This window comes from Girardinichthys multiradiatus, chromosome 8, assembly GCF_021462225.1.
Source record: "Girardinichthys multiradiatus isolate DD_20200921_A chromosome 8, DD_fGirMul_XY1, whole genome shotgun sequence".
Classification (NCBI taxonomy): Eukaryota; Metazoa; Chordata; class Actinopteri; order Cyprinodontiformes; family Goodeidae; genus Girardinichthys; species Girardinichthys multiradiatus.
The window spans coordinates 35,838,752-35,858,241 of NC_061801.1; positions in this window are offsets into that span (position 1 = coordinate 35,838,752).

A 19,490-nucleotide genomic window follows, 5' to 3' on the forward strand; every position below is an offset into this window, starting at 1 on the left:
GTTTATTTCATGTAAGAGTGATTTATTTGTCAAAACAAGGTCGAAGATCCCCAGCTTCGGTAAAGTGGTTGAATAAACAGTGACAGTTTGTGGTTTTGGTTAATAATATGTAATTATTAAAGAGCTTTGAGCCCGTAATCACAACACCAGAGGACATCTCTGATTTCTATTCGTAAGTAATGATTTTTGGTTAAGAAATTAATTGTTTTCAAATTATGATTTTAAATTATAATTATTGATAAATGTTAATTAATCAATAATCATAATCCTTACAGTTGTTTAGGTTTGTTTTATTATTTTACTTCTGTTTGAGCTCATATTTAGTCAATAAATATTAGGTGATTATTAAAAAAATATGATCATTGCTTCCAACACTGATTAGCCTTCTTCACAATTTGCATTTTAAATGAACTGTCAAATAATCTTTGTATTCTAAATAAATGTTTATCCTGAAAAATAAACAGAAATTTCCTCACTGGTTTTCCATGTAATTAAGGTAGCTCCCTGTAAAGGAAGTATTCACTCCTCCTGGATTTTGAAGTAATGAGAGTCATACATTTTGTTAGGTTGGTTCACACCTCTGCCTTCAGATCATTAATAAGCTCCTCTCTTTGCAGTTGTAGGCTGATATTACATGAAACTTGTCATTTCAGATTTCTTCTTTTTCTGAATATTCATATTCTCATCAAACTCTTGCTGATAATTTTGGACTTTGAGTACATCAAACCTTGTGAAGATATAATTTCTGATGTTTGACAGCTTGTCGTTCTTGCGCATGGACAAACTGACCCCAAGGATAGGTGTGCTTTTTTCTTCCTATATTTTTGACATTTTATCTCTCTGTTGGATAGCAATCAGTTTCATGTCAGTGTTGCTGTTCACTGCAACATAGATTAATGTTATTTTTATGCACATGAATAGATTAGTCTCATTCTATCAAAGTTCTCAAAGTAAAACCAATCAAGATTAACTGAAGGCATGAATTCTTTCCTTCCTACTGAACAATCTTTATTAAAGCAAAAAATAAAAATCTGTTGATGTTTCATGACTACCTGGTGGGATAGGATCACTAGGAGCCAATTATAGTTTATATTGGATATTATTCAACATAATATATATTGGGTAAATTAAGGGGAGATCTTCTGAAATAATAAGGTGATTTTCAGAAGATTTATTATTTCACTGATTAAACTCTAATGTTCATTTGAAGCTTATCAAACTCTTTAAAAGCACAGAAGAAAGTTTACTGCTTTATTCTGGTTCTAATCTAGCTCTGAGGAAAGTGTCTTCAGAACACCTGAACTTATCCACGAACTTACCAATGTTATGATCCTTGGCTGTTTTGGTACTCATTTATGTTTGTTTTCATTATTTCCCTGTTGTTCATTATGTCCTATATTCTTGCCATGTTAATTATTAATTAGTGCTTAGCCTCTTAGTTCATTTTCCCTTGTATTTCTGGTATTTTTTCTGTTACATCTCTGTTTATCTTTCACTTGATTGATCATTTCTTTGTGTCCCAGCTGAGGTCTATTCATGTTGATTAGTCTCTCTCCCTCAGTCTCCCTCTGCTCCTTCTGCCTCAGCTGCTTCAGATATTCCCCAGATTGACTCATAGCGCAACCCATGAGAGAAGCTGATTGAATCAGTGAACAACTGGACACTGTTCTTTGAATCAATCTTGAGGGTCACTTCAGGTGTCAGGTCATCTAGGTCAGACTGATTCAGGTTGCTAGTGTGGCCAACCTAAAGGGAACCTTGTCCTTGAGGTAGATAATAAGTCAAATCTGAGGAGTTTTCTTCTTTAACATGGGTAATGAGACACACAGCAATTATCAACCCGAGACAAATAAGTTATTTCTACTCCTCGTTTTATGGCATGCTATGCATTCACAGTGCTCAGATGGATGATGGAATAATTTTTTTCTGTTGAGGGTAAAAAATTCTTTTCAGCAGCCTGATAACACTAGAACCCATGGCTTCATCCCATTTAGAGACAAAGATGAAGTTTCACTTTTTTCAATTTGTGCAATTTCATACGGGTTAATCTTAATAGAATGTGTGTGTGTGTGTGTGTGTGTGTGTGTGTGTGTGTGTGTGTGTGTTTGTTTAGCAAGGTAGGAGACAGACAGAAACAGGAAGACAAAAAGAGAAAAGACCGCACCACATCAATTGAGCAGACAGTCATCTGTATCCATTTGTATGATTCAGCAGGGGCAAAATATCTAAGTCTAGTTTTGTGTCAAGTAAACACAGCCAAGGAAAAATGCGGTTATTGTGTTTGCGCCAGATTCACATCTGATCATTTTAATGCTCATCCTGAAAGAACACCTGCGTCCAGCGGGCTGTTTCTTATTCACACGGAAAGAAATACAACATTGTTGTCAAGGCTAGCAGCATATCAGATATTTTTTTTTAAAGCGTCTTTTGTGAATGTGCTGTGACCCACTGGCTGCCTTGTGAAGAAACAACACGTTGGTTTTATACAAAAGCAATAGGAGGTGGCAGACAAAGTCACAGGGCTGTCATTTTAGAAAGCAACATCTGACCCCATTAGCCATCAGTGTTAGAGTTTCAAGGTGTATCAAACCACTAAAAAAGGGGCCTGATGATACTGTGGTTCGAATTCAGATGGTAAAGCCTGTGCAAGATTATCTCCTGTTATTTGCAAAGAAGAGCAACACTCCCATTCCTGCTGCTGTTGTTATGAACCATCAGTCAGCTATGTATAGGACAGGAAGAAATCTTCAGACGTTTTCTGGACAGTCATGTCTTTGGCACCAGAGGAATGCAAACAATGATTGCTTTTAAGGAGGTGCTGTTTTGAAGCAAATGTTTGCAATAACCTATAAGAGTTGGCATGCCTGTCCACAACATAAACAGCCCATGCACTGCAAGCTCACTAATCAAGCAGATAAGACAATATCATAATCTAATGGAGAAGGGCGATGTTGGCGACTGTGGTAGGGGTTCATCCTGTAACCAGTGGGTTGCTGTTCTGTCTGTCTCAGTTGTTGTGTCCTTGGGCAAGACACTTAACCCACCTTGCCTGTTGATGGTGGTCAGAGGGCTTGTTGGCACAGATTATTTGGCAGTCATACTTCTGTCAGTGTGCCCCAGGGCAGCTGTGGCTACAATGTAGCTTACCACTGTCCGTGTGTCTATGAATGGATGGATTACTATTTGTAGAGTAAAGGGATTTTGGTTCTTTGGGGACTTGATAAAATGCTATACAAGTGCAGGGAATTTACCATTTAATAACGGTTCATGCTTGAACTCTTGTTTAAGACCACTCCCAAACACTTGTTTTATTAGAGCATTTTAACTTAACAGTGAAGTTTGCTGTCCCTCAGAGGGACCGACCACACAGAAAACAAAATCACTTTAATATTTTCATATGTGCCACAAAACGGGCAAAAGGCCTCTCAATTACTGTCCATCTTGGGTCACCATGTCACCATGAGTCCTCCAGTTATCACTTCCGGGTCAGCTGGTACGTTCCCTTTTCAGTTGATATTGTCCTTTTATAAAAGTGTTCTGGGTGTTGTTAAATAGTGAAGTGTCAATTTTTCTCAAGCTTTGAATGTTTTAGATTTGCACCTCCCGGCCACCATACAAGCTTGTTTGGAGGTGAAACAGATTAACTGCTTTCCTGACAATATCCTTCTTAGCTTAATAGGAAATCTTTGAAGGGTTTCAGTACTTTTGCAGAAAAAAAAACTACTGAAAAACTGAATGTTAAAGCAGAAAAAAGTAAAACCAGAGAAAATTCAAAAAGGAAAGCATTAGGTAAAAACTCACACCCGGGCAGAATATGATGTAATAAGACACTTTATTCTGCTACATACAGGCAGAAACACAATGAGTTTCCATGGGAAATTTTCAGACAATAACAGGCATATCCATCTCCAACAAATCTCTACCCAACAGTTAATTAAATATCCTCTCTCTGAGATTTCAAAGAACCTTTGCAATTGTGAATAAATATGGCTACTTTTCTACTCATGCAATAAAGGTGGTTCAAGCAGTGATCTTCCCAACATGTACACTTTAAACATACAATGTCTGGGCTTTCTCATCCTTTCTCTCATGTTTTAAAGACTTTTTGGATCAGTGAAATAAAAATGCTGTTCTACTCATGCATTGCAGGTGGGCCAAGCAGAGAACTCATGCATGGCAAAAATACAACATCTAGACTTCTTACAATGACGTAATGTAATTTTTATTTCAGACTGCCTTTAATGCCGCAGTTTACTTTTATATAATTTAATGATTATACCTCAATGCTGTTTTATTTGGCCAACTATACTTCTGAGAGTTACATCAATAATACAGTCAGTCAGTCATTTTCTACCGCTTATTCCATAGTGGGTCACGGGGAAGCTGGTGCCTATCTCCAGCAGTCTATGGGCAAGAGGCGGGGTACACCCTGGACAGGCATTAATAATACAGTTAAGTCAAAAACTCCCTGATGTTTGGTAGCATTAACTAATACCTATAAATTGCATCTTCAGAGGCTCACAACAGTACCCAGGAGTATGGCTTTGGAGAGAGATAAGTCATCTTTTTCTATGGTTGAACAGGGCTGGTAAGTTTGAAGTTAGAATGGATACATTTTTCAGGTTATCTGTTACTTGATGTTAACCAGAAGATGGTCTGGGAGCTGTAAGACAATTCTTATTGGACAGACAGGTCATTCTAGATGGAAAATATTTCAACTTTGCTAGCACAGTTTGGGAGACAATATTTCATGAGGTGATTCATGAGTCTATTAGCAGAACTGAACGGTGAATGACAATACATATTCGTATTGAAATTCCAGTAGTCCAAATTAGTTCTAATAACACAGTCAGATCCAGTCGCGATTTTTTTAGCTTTTGTACCCATCACCTTGGTTTTTTGTTCGAATCCCTTTTGTTAAAGTGAAGAAAATAACGTGCTGTTTGAAAAGAAAAATGCATGAATGTGAACTGTGCACACTGAAGGAAGTGCCTAAAGGAGTCCCAATGTGTTGCGCTCTTACATTAAGAGGACATGACAAAGTAGCCTCATGTGTTCCGATGGAAATTAGACCAGACGTGTGCCGAGTGCATCCCTGAGCAACTGAAAATACCAGTTTGTTCTGCCGACAAACTGCGTTATGCCGGCAACTGCTTATCGTACTTTAGCAGTGCACATGTGCAAAGAGGACAAAAGAACTTCAATACAATGATGTTTTTTGATTCTCTCAAGTTTACTTCGCCTCTAAGTGGGTGCAAGAAAGGATGCAAAGCTGGAAGCTGTAGATTTGGTTGCTAGGCTGCAGAGTTATGGACGCAGAAAAGAAAGCAGTGACAGAGTGCTTTTGAACACTGTTATTTTCCTGAGACTGCACACTGACACCTTCCAGTCCTACTACATTCCCTGCACTGCACATTAACCTATTGTCTACCCCATTATTTCATGATACATACATAGAGCATGTGAGAAATGGGAAAATAATCATTTTTAGACATATCAGATTGTTTAAGTTGAGTGACATGACAACTTGAAGAAACATTTAATAATAGAGCATTGGAAAAATTGGTACTCTAACTTTTTCACATTTCATCACGTTACAACCATAAACTTACTGTATTTTACAAAAGTTTTATTTGATGTACCAAAACAAAGTAATGCATAACTGTAAAGTATAGTAGAAGGTAAATAATGCATGAATTTCATTTAACAAATAAACACCAATGTGTACTTTGCAGTTATTTTCTTCTTTGACTGCAGTGCAATATGACTGGGACTAAACTGAACTGTTGGAACCTTTCCTCACCCCCTACCTGATTGGACAAGACAAGAACCTTACGGAGACCCAGATTACCGATAAAATCTATCCCGTATGGAGATATTCCAACCTCGCTCTCCTCTTCCCGGACTTCCTGGCTACAGACTACCTCTGCTACAAACCTGTGTTGGTACAGAATTTCTTCATATGAATTGGATGTTTGTCATGGAAAATGCCATGAGATTACATTTATTGTGTATTGTAAAAATTGGAACTAAACATAATTTAATTAAATGTGGGATTGTTTTATATTGATATTGAATAGATGTTCTTGATTTAAAGGTAGTTTAAAAAAAAATCTTTAGCATGAAATAATAAATATACTGTATATATGGATTGTGAATTTATAGCATGGCTTTTGTACTAAGGGTACTAGATGATGTGTCCACTACTGTAAATGAGCAACTACGTTAAAATAAAAAGTAATTGCACATCCACCTTGCATGTTGTAAACATTGAGCATCTCCTAGAGTTCTTCCCAGTTCTGTCTGAGCTGCTGTGCTGACATGCAGTAGGCGGATGAAGCATGATGATGGCGAGTGGGAACATTGTGCCTCCTTCCTGCTGACACCCTGCAGACCTGTTTGTTTCTTGCAGAGGTTGTCAAACAGGAGTTTTTTTTTTCACCTGTTAACTACAAACAAGTCCAGTAAAAGTAAAAACAAATTTGCCATTGAAGAGCACCAAATCATAGTTTTCAACGCATTTGTTTTTCATACTAACGTTCTGGGAAACTTGCTACAGTTGTTGGACTGCCGACTGAAATTAATGAATGCACTCGATGTCTTTAGGCCTATATTTTCTTAACTTAAAATCAAACCTTTCTCCCTGGGGAGGAGGCAACTCCTTAGAACTGTTCTGTGCCATTATGCATCTTGGTAATGGGGTAACATTCATTTTAAACCTGGTCCACATCTGAACCAAGTGTCAGAGAGTTCCTGGTGCTCTGTACCTTCCTCCTAACTTCTTCTAGGAGAGCCCAGCTCAACCAAAGTTTGTCGGGGAGGGGTCCTTTACAGTGAACTGCTTTTCACTGTGGACAGTGAGGTCCTTTACGCTGTCTGTTCCAAGGTGGAAATCCTAGTTAACTTTTATCCCTAGTAGAATCTTTTATCAGTATGTTTAAATAGAACAATCAAAAGCAACTCTTAACAGATGGGTTTTTAACCTTGATTTAAAAGAACTCAGGGTTTCAGCATTTTTGAAGTTTTCTGGAAGTTTGTTCCAAATTAGTGGAGCATAATAACTGAATGCTGCATCTCCATGTTTGGTTCTGGTTCTTGAAATGCAGAGTAGATGTGAACCAGAAGACCTTCTTACATTCTGTTTCCAGCTCTAACCCGATCTTGCCTCTGGATTAACCAGTTTCAATGGTTTTTTTCACATCAACATATTTATTTACAGAATAACAGAACAGAGTAAATAAGTCTTGTGCATTAAGGAACTGCTGTTTTAGGTAACAATGGCTGCCAGCTACATGAAGTCATGATGAACTGCCTAGCCAAAAGAAAGGTTGATGAAGCTGTTGTGCGACAATAGGTTTGGTTTGGCTATGAATAACTATTAATAAGTGACAAGGGCACATTTTACCAAAGTTAGTAATTTTGATCAAGTTACCGAGTCAGGCCAACTTCCAGTCAACAAACTCTTTAATTAGATGGGTTAGATTAAACTAAACTAACAAAAAATGCAACGAATAAGAAAAACTAATAAACTACGGGGGGGAAATGGAAACAAATAAGAATAAAACTGAAACCAATAAACCGATGCAGTTCAGTGTAAATATGGATGTTTATGAAACAAGGTCACTCTCTCTCATCAGGGTTTTGACACCACTCTAACATCAGTCTCTATAAAAATATCGTCACCTTCCTAAAATAATGGCGTAAGTCATTTTTTCAAGATTTTCAGGAAGCACAAAAAACTTCACAAAATATATGTAAAATTTATTAACAATTTCACCCAAAAAGTTAATAACCGATGTGTTGACATAGCCATTTTTAATTTTTATTAAGCTACATATCTTTCTCAATGAGATCATATAATGTGGAAAATTAAAAGAAAAACAGTTGATGACGTAATCTTTAAAAAGCAAGAAAAGAGTTGACAAAAATCGATTACTTGTTACAGCGACAGGTTCTGGAGCACTTCCACTCTATGCTAAATGCTAGTTTCATGAGTGTAGCTACTTTGTGGACAAGAGTTAAAATTCTAAATATCTATGCAATATTTAATGCCTAGCCTGTATTGGGGTAATTCTTATCACTTACCAGTAGAGGATGAGCCCTGAATTATGGAAATAGTTCACTTTTTCCTGAAGCGGTCACCATTTTCAAAGGCCTGTAAAACTAAGGCCCAGTCCCAATACCCACACTAAACCCTACACCCCTATATGAACTGTGTACTTTGTAAAAGTGCGTGTTGGGGCTGAAGTGTGCAGGTTACAAGCGTGCAAAATTAGAAAATTGGGACAGTAAGGGTTATGTCATCGACTGCGATATCAAAAATGGTGGAACGCGTCGCTGTTTTTGCAGTCTTGTTAATTATTTTAAAGCTGCAACAACCAATTGTTTTAAGAAGAATAGAGAGTAGGAATTGAAGGAGGCTTATACACCAGACTCTTGCCACAGCGCCAATGTTAGTTCAAAAGCTAATTTCAATGTTATGGGCTATTGGGTGCAGGGATACCCAGAATCACCCTGAAGCCGGTGGCGTCTTACAATGTTGTGCCTGGAAAACTAGTATAAGAAGTATATTAAACGCTTGCTGTCTAAAGTTTACTCAGTTCTTATTATTTTGATTTGATGGTTAACTACATTGATGGTTGTGATTGGTTTTACCTCAAAACTTCACATGCAGCAATCAATTGTGGGTAATATACTTCGACAAAGTCCTCTAAGATGCACGCTTAGCCGAAGTGTGAATTGAGAGCACAAAGGGGGCAGGGCGAAAGACCACTTTGAAGAATTGGGACACACTACGCACTTGAACCCATCAATGGAAATGTGCAATTGAGGGACACAAGGGTGGAAGTGTGAGTTTTGGGACAAGGCCCAAGTCACACTCTTGACATAGACCATTATACAACAGGCATGGAATTGCATGACCTCCTCAACTGATGATTTAGACAATTTTAATGGTCGCCAATGCGATGGATATGTGACCTGTCCAAGGTGTACCCTGCCTCTCGCTCGTAGACTGCTAGAGATAGGCACCAGCTTTCCCATGACCCACTATGGAATAAGCGGTATAGAAGATGAATGAATGATGAATAAATGAATAGAAGAGGTGGCTAGCATCATGAGGAGATGATTCAGATGACACTTCACAGTAACATGTGCTGGATGACAACATCTGTTGGTCACAAGTACTGCCAGTCCATCTCCTTTGCGTTTGCCGCACCTCTATAAATTTCTGTCCTTTTCAATTCATCAGGGATTTGGGGTTGTAGTTATAATATATGATATATAATAATATAAGTATTATTATAGCTTTTGAGATATTAATTTGCTGTATCTGGTTGTAGTTTATTATTTCTGAGATCACAGTAATGGAAGAACATCTCCAATTAGCATTTCTGAAAAATTCAGCTTTTTCTCTTTCAATTTCCATATATTTTATTTACAATAAAGGATTTTTTAATGTTACTTTGTGTAGGCCATGTAAAATGTCAACTAGTTCATTTGAAAAATAGGGTTTGTGTTCACAGGTTTGTAATAAAAGAAACATACAATGTTTTAAGGAAAAGTGTTCCAGCAACTGCACCATCTGTGCTTCCTAATATCCTTGCCATTCCTCTACCTGCCCTCATCCATAGGTGGCAAGACTTTTGGTTTCTAGCCCCCTTTCGTGCTATTTTCAGTGAGTTTGTTTGGAGGAGAGAAAACATCTATGTATAGAATGAGAAGAAGATGTGAGTGAATAGATGGTTGACAGAGAAGTTCAGAATATTTACAGAAATAAATTAGCCAAACCTCTCCAATAAAGTGGTCCAGAAATAAAAGTTAAAGATAATGTCAGAACATTTCTAGATGGCTGGTGTGCCATTAAGGTTTGAATGTTAAAAGTAAAGTACAAAACTAGTGTCGCTAAGTTCTGATAGAGCTCACCACAAAGAAGCATGTTCAAAGTTCAAATCTTGATCAGTTTTTTTCTGTTTTCTTTTACGGGAATGTGTGTACTACGGTGGCCGACAGGTAAAAACGCGCAGCAAATGGCAAAAACACATGATGATGCAAACTCTGCAATTCATGAATGACTCCAAAACACACAAACACAAAAAACAATGCAACACTGCAAAATAAAAATGCTGAAATCACAGAAAATAGACAGAAGCAAAAGGAAAAATGCTGTTGAAAAAATTATGGTTAAATTTAACCAGATAATCCGACATCTTTCTCCCCAGCAACAAATCCAGGAAGCTGTGGTTCTGACCTGGGGTCTGCTTCAAGAGAGATGTGCCCAGAAAATATTCCCAGGAATGTCAAGTGCAAACAGAAAACAAGACAACTGACTCAAATTGAGAGGCCATCATTTGATTCATAAATTGATTCATTGAATTAACTCAGTAGAACCCAACACAGCACTCACGTGTTAATAGGTTATTTGTCTCCATGAATCTGCTTCTAAGCCAAGACAGTAATGGTTTAATCCTCTGGCCCAGCAACGAGTTGTAGCATCACTAAGACTGTACTCATGATGCTAGAGTAAGTGGAAAAAGAAAGTACTGTTTCAAAGAAAATGTGGACCCTGGTCAAGAAGTGAAAATGCTTTGGTGCAAAACCCTAAACCAGGGGTGTCAAACCCTAGTATTCGACGGCCTACTGATGAGCTATTATTTGATTCAGGTGTGTTGAGACACATTTAAAGGGACGCTGCCCCTTAAGGACTCGAGTTTGAAACCAGAGCTCTGAAGTCTTATACAGACTGCCATGTGAGACAGAGAGCAACATCCACTCAACACCAGCAAAAAAATCTAAAATTTGGTTTCAGAGAAATTACAATTTTAAATAAAACCAATAAAAAGGACCTTCTTGCTGCAAGGCAACAGTGCTACCAACTGTGCCACCGTGCAGCTGACACATTCCTTCTTGCTGGACCAGAGGCAACATATGTATAATTTTCCTCCCTCTTAACAATTATGCCCTACTTTATTCTGGTCTATCACATAAGATTAAAAATAACATTTATTCAAGTTTGTGGTTGAAACAAAATGTAACAGAAATTTAAAAAGGTATGAATAATTTTGCAATAGAATATACATGAAGTGTAAATGAAAAAAAGAAGTGTTTCTTTTATGGATTTCTATACCATACAAAGCAGCAGACAATATATGGAAAACTGAAGAGAAATTTTTGATCTACACTTTTAATGATGTCCAATAACTGCATTAGTTAAGAGGCTTGAATTGTGTGTTGGTTGCCATGGTTCACAAAAAGAGAACCAGTTTGTTTTTAAAGAAAATGCTAAATGTAGAGGTTGGAGAACAAGGTTTTACATCTGACTTTTTTTCTCTGAACACAATCCACCCTCCCAGGCTAGTGTGTGGATCCATTAACACATGTCATTACCACTGTGTGAACAGTGACCTTTAAAGAAGCACTCGCGGAGAAGAAATACTTCTGCAGACTCTCCAGACAAACACCAAAATCCACTTTAAAAAGTGCAAACATATTACCTGAACCTTTTTTTCTGCTTTCAGAGACTAAATATCTTTGTTTCAATGTCTGTGGTTAGTTAAAAAGATTCATCATGCTTGTTTAGACAGTTTGAGGAACTTTAATGGATAGGTGAGTTATTAAAATGGCTGTTTTAGTAATTAACCAATAACCCAATTCACACACAAAAAAATAACCAATTAGCGTTTCTTTTGTCCTTATTGTTGTTCCCTGCGCAAGCTAACTGCTAATTGCTAATCAGTCAGACTTTGTGTACAACATGATTGAAGTACCTGTAGAAAATCATAACCAACATGAAAAGTACTTTAACCCTTTATGACCTACACATAGAACAAGTTCGCCAGAGCATATTTTTACATTTGTACACGCTGTAGAGCCATTAACTAAGTAAATTGCTAAAATGTGCAATTAACCACCAGAAAAATTAAAATCGTTTTTTCTTTTTTTTTTTTTTTTGCACATATTTCCCTAAATACAGAAATTTCGTAGCTGTATCCTTCAAAAATTGCAATATAAAAAACTTGCAAAAACCCTTTCAAACCACAGGAAATTTATTTGGAGTGTGTCCATAAGTTCATTTTTGAAATACACTAATTTCTATGAACAGTTTGAGAAAAGATAATATGTACATCAAAATAAACTCTTTACAGATGTGCAATTAAATCTTTAAGTGTGCCAGATCCCTATGAGCACACATATATATGTTCATAAGATCATCTTCAAACAATAAAAAGTGCAAAAAACAACAAAAATGAAAGCGAAAGTGCGAGCGAAGCTGTGTGGAAAGCATGACTGTGAAGCTTTGGAAAATGACTTTCGACACAGAGATATGTAAACATCACAAGAGAACATAGGAGAAAAAGCAAAAACAAACAAAAAAAACTATAAAAAATATTAAATGCAAAAACGAAAAAACATTAGGAAAACAGCTAAATGCGGGATTAATTCAAAACACAAATCTTTCTGATCATGACAGCTGGAGAGAGTCCTTCAATGGCTACTGTACAGAGACATGGACTACAACTGTTGCATTCCTGTTAAGTAAAGAAAATTTAGCATTTCAAGTTCCCAGAGTCAGGAGGAAGAGTGGAGAGGATAACAATCCCAGTTGCTTGAGGTGTGACGTTTCTGAAGAAAGATGATTTGGGGAACCATATCATCTTCTAGTGTTGGTCCATTGTGTTTTATCAAGTTCAAAACCAGCACAGCCTCTGCCAGGAAATTTTACAGCACATAATAATATGACCATAATGACCACGGTATCAAGCTGACCTGACCTGACCTGACCCCTGTAAAAATCTATGGAGTATTGTCAAGAGGAAGAGTACAGACATCCGAACCAACAATTCAATTTTCATTTATAAAGTAAACTTCTGTTTTTTATTAGATATAATCCATAACTGTCACAATTTACAGAAATAAATGCAATCCCCTCTAGGCAGTGGTTGTCCATGTTTCTTTTACACATTTTTTCTCCCCCATTTCTTACCTTCCACTAAACCTTTTGGGTTTTCCTTAGCTGTAACCCATAATCATTAAAATCACTGTGTTTAATGTATCCATATGAGTTTAAATTTTTGAACTGATCTATTGAAATAAATAAACGTTCTAATGACATTTTAATTTGGTGAGATTGGCCAATACAAATTAAATAATGTTCAGTGAGAAAAAATCTGCGATCTTGACAAAAGTTTCCTCATGAAACAGTTTAAAACCTGATTTCTTTTTGTAGCCTTATAGACTAGGCAAACAGTGATCTAATGCTGTTGCTTATCACCACCTGCTACATGTTTAAATAATTTTGTTGGAAATGGTGCTGATTATTATTTTTTTAATAGACAAAAACTACCCAGAGTATTTTAGTCTGAGTCTGAGACAATCATTTTACAGACCCTGTTGTAAGCGACCTTGTATCAGTGACTTATGTGCTCCAGATCTATCCACTTTAACCAACATGGTTGATGTGGCTGTCTTGACTGTGTTCTGTTTGCTGAGAAACGGCTTTTCGCTCAGACTTTTTCACTTTTCCAGTACTTATTTAAATTTTAAGGCCTAAGAAACAGTAAACTGCTTCTTTTGAAATACTAATTTTTTTTATTTTTTTTTTATTCTGCTTTTTCAGGAAACCAGCACATGTGGATTCTTTTCTAAACTCTGTCCCCCTGAGTTGAAGTGTTTCAGGTGAACAATTGTTTGTAGCAGTTAGTGAGTTGGATAGTTTCCATGCTGGAAGTGTTGTGCAAAGGAACAAACAATAATTTTTTTTCTACACACCAGCATAAACCCTAGCATTCTGCTGTGTTCTGCCAAATGTCTGAGCTGTCATAGAAACTCTGATTTGTGTTGATAACCCATTGATGTGTAACATCCGGAGCCGTTTTTCACAGATAGATGATTCTGTACCTCCAGGATGTTGCTGATACTTGTTTTTGTTTGTCATTTGTCATCCATCTCTTCAAAGCTACACTTTTTTAGTATTTCACTGCAAATACTTTGCAACTCATGGGGTTAGAGAACAAACCAGATATCTCTAAGGATCCAACAGTTCAGAGGGGTGAAGCACAGAAGGGACCATTGGGGGTGCCTGACAGTCTCATAACATTAAAGCCCTGCACATCTTCAGACCACAGCGGTTGCCCATTCTTGGTTCCAAAATGCCCCGAGCACAGTCTGACTGGATGGAGAGTTTCTGTGAAGAGACTTGTCCATAGGTGTCCATAGTTCTCATTAGATTTAGGTCTGGAGCATTCTATCACTCAAATATGCTATTCTTTATCCCTTTCTATTATATCTCTGGATGTTCATTTAGGGTTGTTGACCTGCTGGAAGGTGAGCCTCCACCCCAGCCTCAAGTCTTTTGCAGCCTCTAAAAGGATTGTCCCATACTTGGCTCCATCCATCTTCCCATTAACCCTGCCCAGTTTCTGTGTCCATGCTTAGGAAATGCCATCACCATATATCCTAGTAGGCATGGTTTGTGCAGGATGTTTTTTCACATCACACATGACATTTTGGCCAAAATATTTTATATTAAGGTCTCATCTGACCAGAGCACTTTCTCCCACATATTGCCTGTCTCTTACATCACTCATGGAAAAGTTTAAGTGTGATTTTTTTAAGCATTTTCTTTCAACAATGATTTTCTTCTTTTTTTGTAGAGTGGATGACTCATAATTGTCCTGTTGACAGATTCTCCCACCTGAGCTGTGGATCTCTACAGTTCCTCCAACGTTAGCATGGGCCTCTTGACAGCTTCTCTGATTAATGCTCTCCTTGACTGACGTTTCAGGTTAGGTGAAGGTCCATGTCTTCTGCCATACTCTATGTGCTTTCAGATGATAGATTGGATAGACCTCTGTGAGACAACCAAAGCTTAGAAAAATTTTAATGACATAGCCTTGTTTTAAACTTTTACACAGCTCTGCTGTGTTCCTTGGTTTTCATGATGCTGTTTGTTCACTAATGTTCACTGGCAAAAACCTCTGAGGCCTCCACAGAACAGCTGTGTTTATACTTAAATCAAATCACACACAGGTGGACTCTGTTTACTAACTAGGTAATTTCTGAAGGCATTGGTTGCACTAGATTGTATTTAAGGCTATCAGAACACAAATGCACAGCAAATGTTTTCTTTAAAAAAAAAAATTTTTTCTTTTTTTCTGCGGCATGGGTTTTCTTAGATTGAATATTTAGGACCATCTAAGTGTTTTAGCAGCAAGCAACCAGGTGAATGCATCCCTGCTTAACTGCCACAGGACATCATAAGTGAACTTATTCAACTATATGTGGAAAGCTGGATTTTTAGCAGGCTTCTAGTCTCTACCTGAGCACAAAACCTGCTGACCCCATCAAACACACCTCACTTTCCATCAGTGGCCTCCTCACTGGCGTTTTAATCATTTGTTGAAAGTGAAGCCTGGGGTGTTTGAACAGACAGAGAACTGTGCATTAATAAAAGCCACAAATACTCTGTGTGTTGTAGTTCATGCAAGATGCGTGATGCAGTTCATCTTAAAAAGTTTTGCTTGTCTTTGTTAAAGAAAACTTGGAATTTTAAAATACAATGCAGCTGCCACTGCATTACTTCTGCCCCACTGAAGTCTTCAGATTATTGAGAGATGTTTAGTCAGTGAATTTTAATTGCCTGTACTGCTTTAAAAAGTCCCCTTAGATCTCAGAGCTGTGATTTAAAAAGAGACAAAAACAAAACCAGCCAACACTTTATCAAGCAAACACAAAGTGCCACGAGGTAATAAACAACACAGAGGTTAGACCGATGTTGTCCAGATGCCAGTGACGCTAACTGTTTGTCTAGCAGAGAACACTGTGCAATTTCATGCCGCACCGAGATCACACTCTTTGTGTGGGAGGAAGCACGAGTGCGTTTCTGATTATAACCAGAGGGAAGACAGCTTGCATAGATGATGCTCATTATTCTAAATATCCCCATTTCTGTGTGAGTGGTTGGTGTGCGGTGCAGCTGTGAAATGCCAGTTAATTGTCAGCACGGATGCTTTCGGTTAACACTCTGCCCACAGTTCAACTTTCTGCTGTCATCTAAGCTTGCATTGGCTCACTGCATTTGCCCTAAATAACATCATAGTTGTGGTTCCATGATGTATTTTTTCCTGGACACAGTACTAAGCAGAAATTACATTGTTCCCATTCCCTTATTAGCATAAACCTAGAATGCCTTTATAAATGTGGATCACTGAGTTGATTTATTGACCAGGCACCAAAAAACGCAATATTACCTGACTGCTTATGAAAACTCCTGACATCAATGAGGAAAAGCACACACCAAGCTGCAGTTTGGTCATGTGACAACTGACCATTTAAGAGGGCACTAATTTTCCACCCTTTAGCATCGCCCGAATGACAATCCTATATACTGATAAAACTGCACTCTTTGCTATGAGTAAGGAGCATGTGAGCTTTTAAATGGTGAGCAAGTAAAAGACAATGAGCAAAAAAAAAAGAATATCCCCTGTAATCTATATTGACACTTTTAACAAATATGTAAAAAAAAATCAGTTAACTGCTGCAGCTTTAAAGCAGTTTAAAGAAAGTAGTTTGCATCCATGTACAGGGAAAGGCAGACATATGCATGTTCGTGTAAAATTACAGCCATGTTTAACAGTAAGTAAAACTCTACTCATGAAACCCCTTTCAAGACATAGGTCAGAAAGTGCTGTACAGAAGAATGCTAAACGTATTAAACATCAGTACATTGAAAGAGTTTATAAAAGGCAATCGTATAATGTGTTGCAGTAATCCAATCTCGAAGAAACAATTGCATGAATAACAATTTTCAGTTCTGTTCATGGTCCCCATCCTCTGGTTCATGGGGACCAGAGGATTTCGTCTCTTCTTTTTGCAGATGACGTGGTCCTGCTGGCCCCCTGTAGCCAAGACCTACAGCATGTGCTGGGGCGGTTTGCAGCCGAGTGTGAAGCGGCTGGGATGAAGATCAGCTCCTCCAAGTCCGAGGCCATGGTTCTCGACCGGAAAAGAGTGGCTTGTCCTCTTCAGGTTGGAGGGGAGTTCCTGCCTCAAGTGGAGGAGTTTAAGTATCTCGGGGTCTTGTTCACGAGTGAGAGAAGAATGGAGCGGGAGATCGACAGACAGATCGGTGCGGCTGCCACAGTAATGGGGGCGCTGTGCCGGTCCGTTGTGGTGAAGAGAGAGCTGAGCCGAAAAGCGAAGCTCTCGATTTACCACTCGGTCTACGTTCCTACCCTCACCTATGGCCATGAACTTTGGGTCATGACCGAAAGAACGAGATCCCGGATACAAGCGGCTGAAATGAGCTTCCTCCGTAGGGTGGCCGGGCACTCCCTTAGAGATAGGGTGAGGAGCTCGGCTATCTGGGAGGGGCTCGGAAACAGCTACATAACTCCGAACTCCTGCAAAGGGTTTCTAAGCCTCTGAAGGATCTCTCAGTCTGAATCATTAGGCTAAACAATCATGAGGAAGACTGCGGACTGGACTGATGTCCAGGATACAGTCATTGACACCCTCCGTGGAAGGAAACCCACAACAGGTCATTGCCAAAGAAGCTGGTTTTTCACAGAGTTCTGTATGCAAGCATATTCATAGAAAGTTGAGTGGGAGGAAAATGTCTGTTGCTAAAAGGTGTACCAGTAACAGGGATAACCACAGCCTAGTGAGGACTGTCAAGTCAGGACTTCAAGAGCCACTATGCACAGGAGGCCCAAAGTCCTATTTTCATTTTGAAATCTAGGTCCCAGAGTCTGGAGGAAGTTTCCATAGTCTGTTGTGATTTTAGGTGCCAAGTCATCAATTGGTGTTGGGTTGGTCCACTATGTTTTCTGAAGTCCACAGTCAATGCTGCCATCTACCCAGAAATTTAAGACCACTTCATGCTTTCTTCTGCTGAGAGGGTTCTTGTTGATGTTGATTTAATTTTCCATCAAGACTTGGTACTGGCCCACACTGCCAAAGGTACCAAAAATTGTTTCAATGACCATGGTTTTACTGTGTCACATTGTGGGGTTTCTGGTAAGACCAAAGTGCAGATAAGATACCAGGAGCCAGTGGAAGTCGGGTTTAATTCTTGTCCACACGGAATCCAGACAGCAGGTTTACACCGACCAAGACACCAGACCAGACACAACAGAATGACATAGAAGACACATCAAGGAACCAGCGGGGAACCAATAGAAACGAAGGGGCTTAAATATAAAACAGAACGGCAAGGTGAACCAATGCACAGGGGGACCAGACAATCAGGTAAAACACCGAACAGGTGCGGACTATATTGTAGGGTGACAAGGAAAACAAAGAACCAGACCAGGTAAATAACAAAAGCACAACACAGACACAGGCTCGGCATGACATAATGTGCTTGACTGGCCAGCAAACTGGCCTGACCTTAACCCCATAATCTATCCCCAGAATATATGGAGTATTATCAAGAGCACACCCAAAGACACAGATGACCTGAAAGTCACTGTCAAAGGAACCTGAGCTTCCATTTCACCTCAGCAGAACCACAGGCTGATCATCTCCATTGCATTGAGTGCATAGAATTGAACATACTTTTCAAAAGCTTCACTTTTCTAGTTAAAACATCCTTTTTTATTGATCTTATGTAATATTCAATTTTTCTTAGACACAATTTTTGGGTTTCCATTATCTGTAAGCCACAATCATCAAAATTACAAGAAATTAAGACTTTATTTCACTGCCCTTTTTCACATTTCAAATTAAAAGCATGCAAATAAAACCAGATGAGAAAACAAATATGCAACAAATTACAGTTTTACCCTGTGAGAGTATTGACTTTGTCAATGAGGAACTGAGATAGAGCAGATAACAAGCAGAAAAGGCACAAAGAATTTAGAGCAAACACAAAGCAGCGCAATTTCTAAGAATCGTGAACACTTTTCTTTCAAGCTGTTTTTATTCAGGTTTTCTGTTTCTGAAAAATGGAATTCCAACAATAAAGCCAAATTAAAATGCTATCACGTAGCTGAATATAATTGTACTTCACGTTATTGTTTAAGATGACTTCATTGTTTACGTTCAAAAAGCATAGCCAAGGAGTTTCACAAGGGTTTGCTTTTTTTTGCGTATCTTTACAAATGCTTCTAGTTTAAAATTGATGTTGACATCATTAACAGTTTTTCTATTGTGATTGTGACTCAAGGCTGAAGGTCAATACTGCTGCATGTATTACAAAAACTCAATGTGTGAATGTTTAGTGGCATTTAAGTAAATCTCATAATGTATCAATGTTTTTCTTGTTTTGATGTATGACACTGTGCAGACCTGCTGCTGACAGCTTTTAGAGCAGGTTCAATAATGTCAATATCAATGAGTCACAGTTGTGGGGCTGCTTTTCACTCTCTCATTTAGAGTTTTGATCAGCTACGTCAAAAAAAAACAACATTTTTCTCACTGCCGGAGTTTATTGATTTACCCTTCGGCGTGGAGGCGAGGACATGAAGACTTGTTATTTAGAATATTCCAAG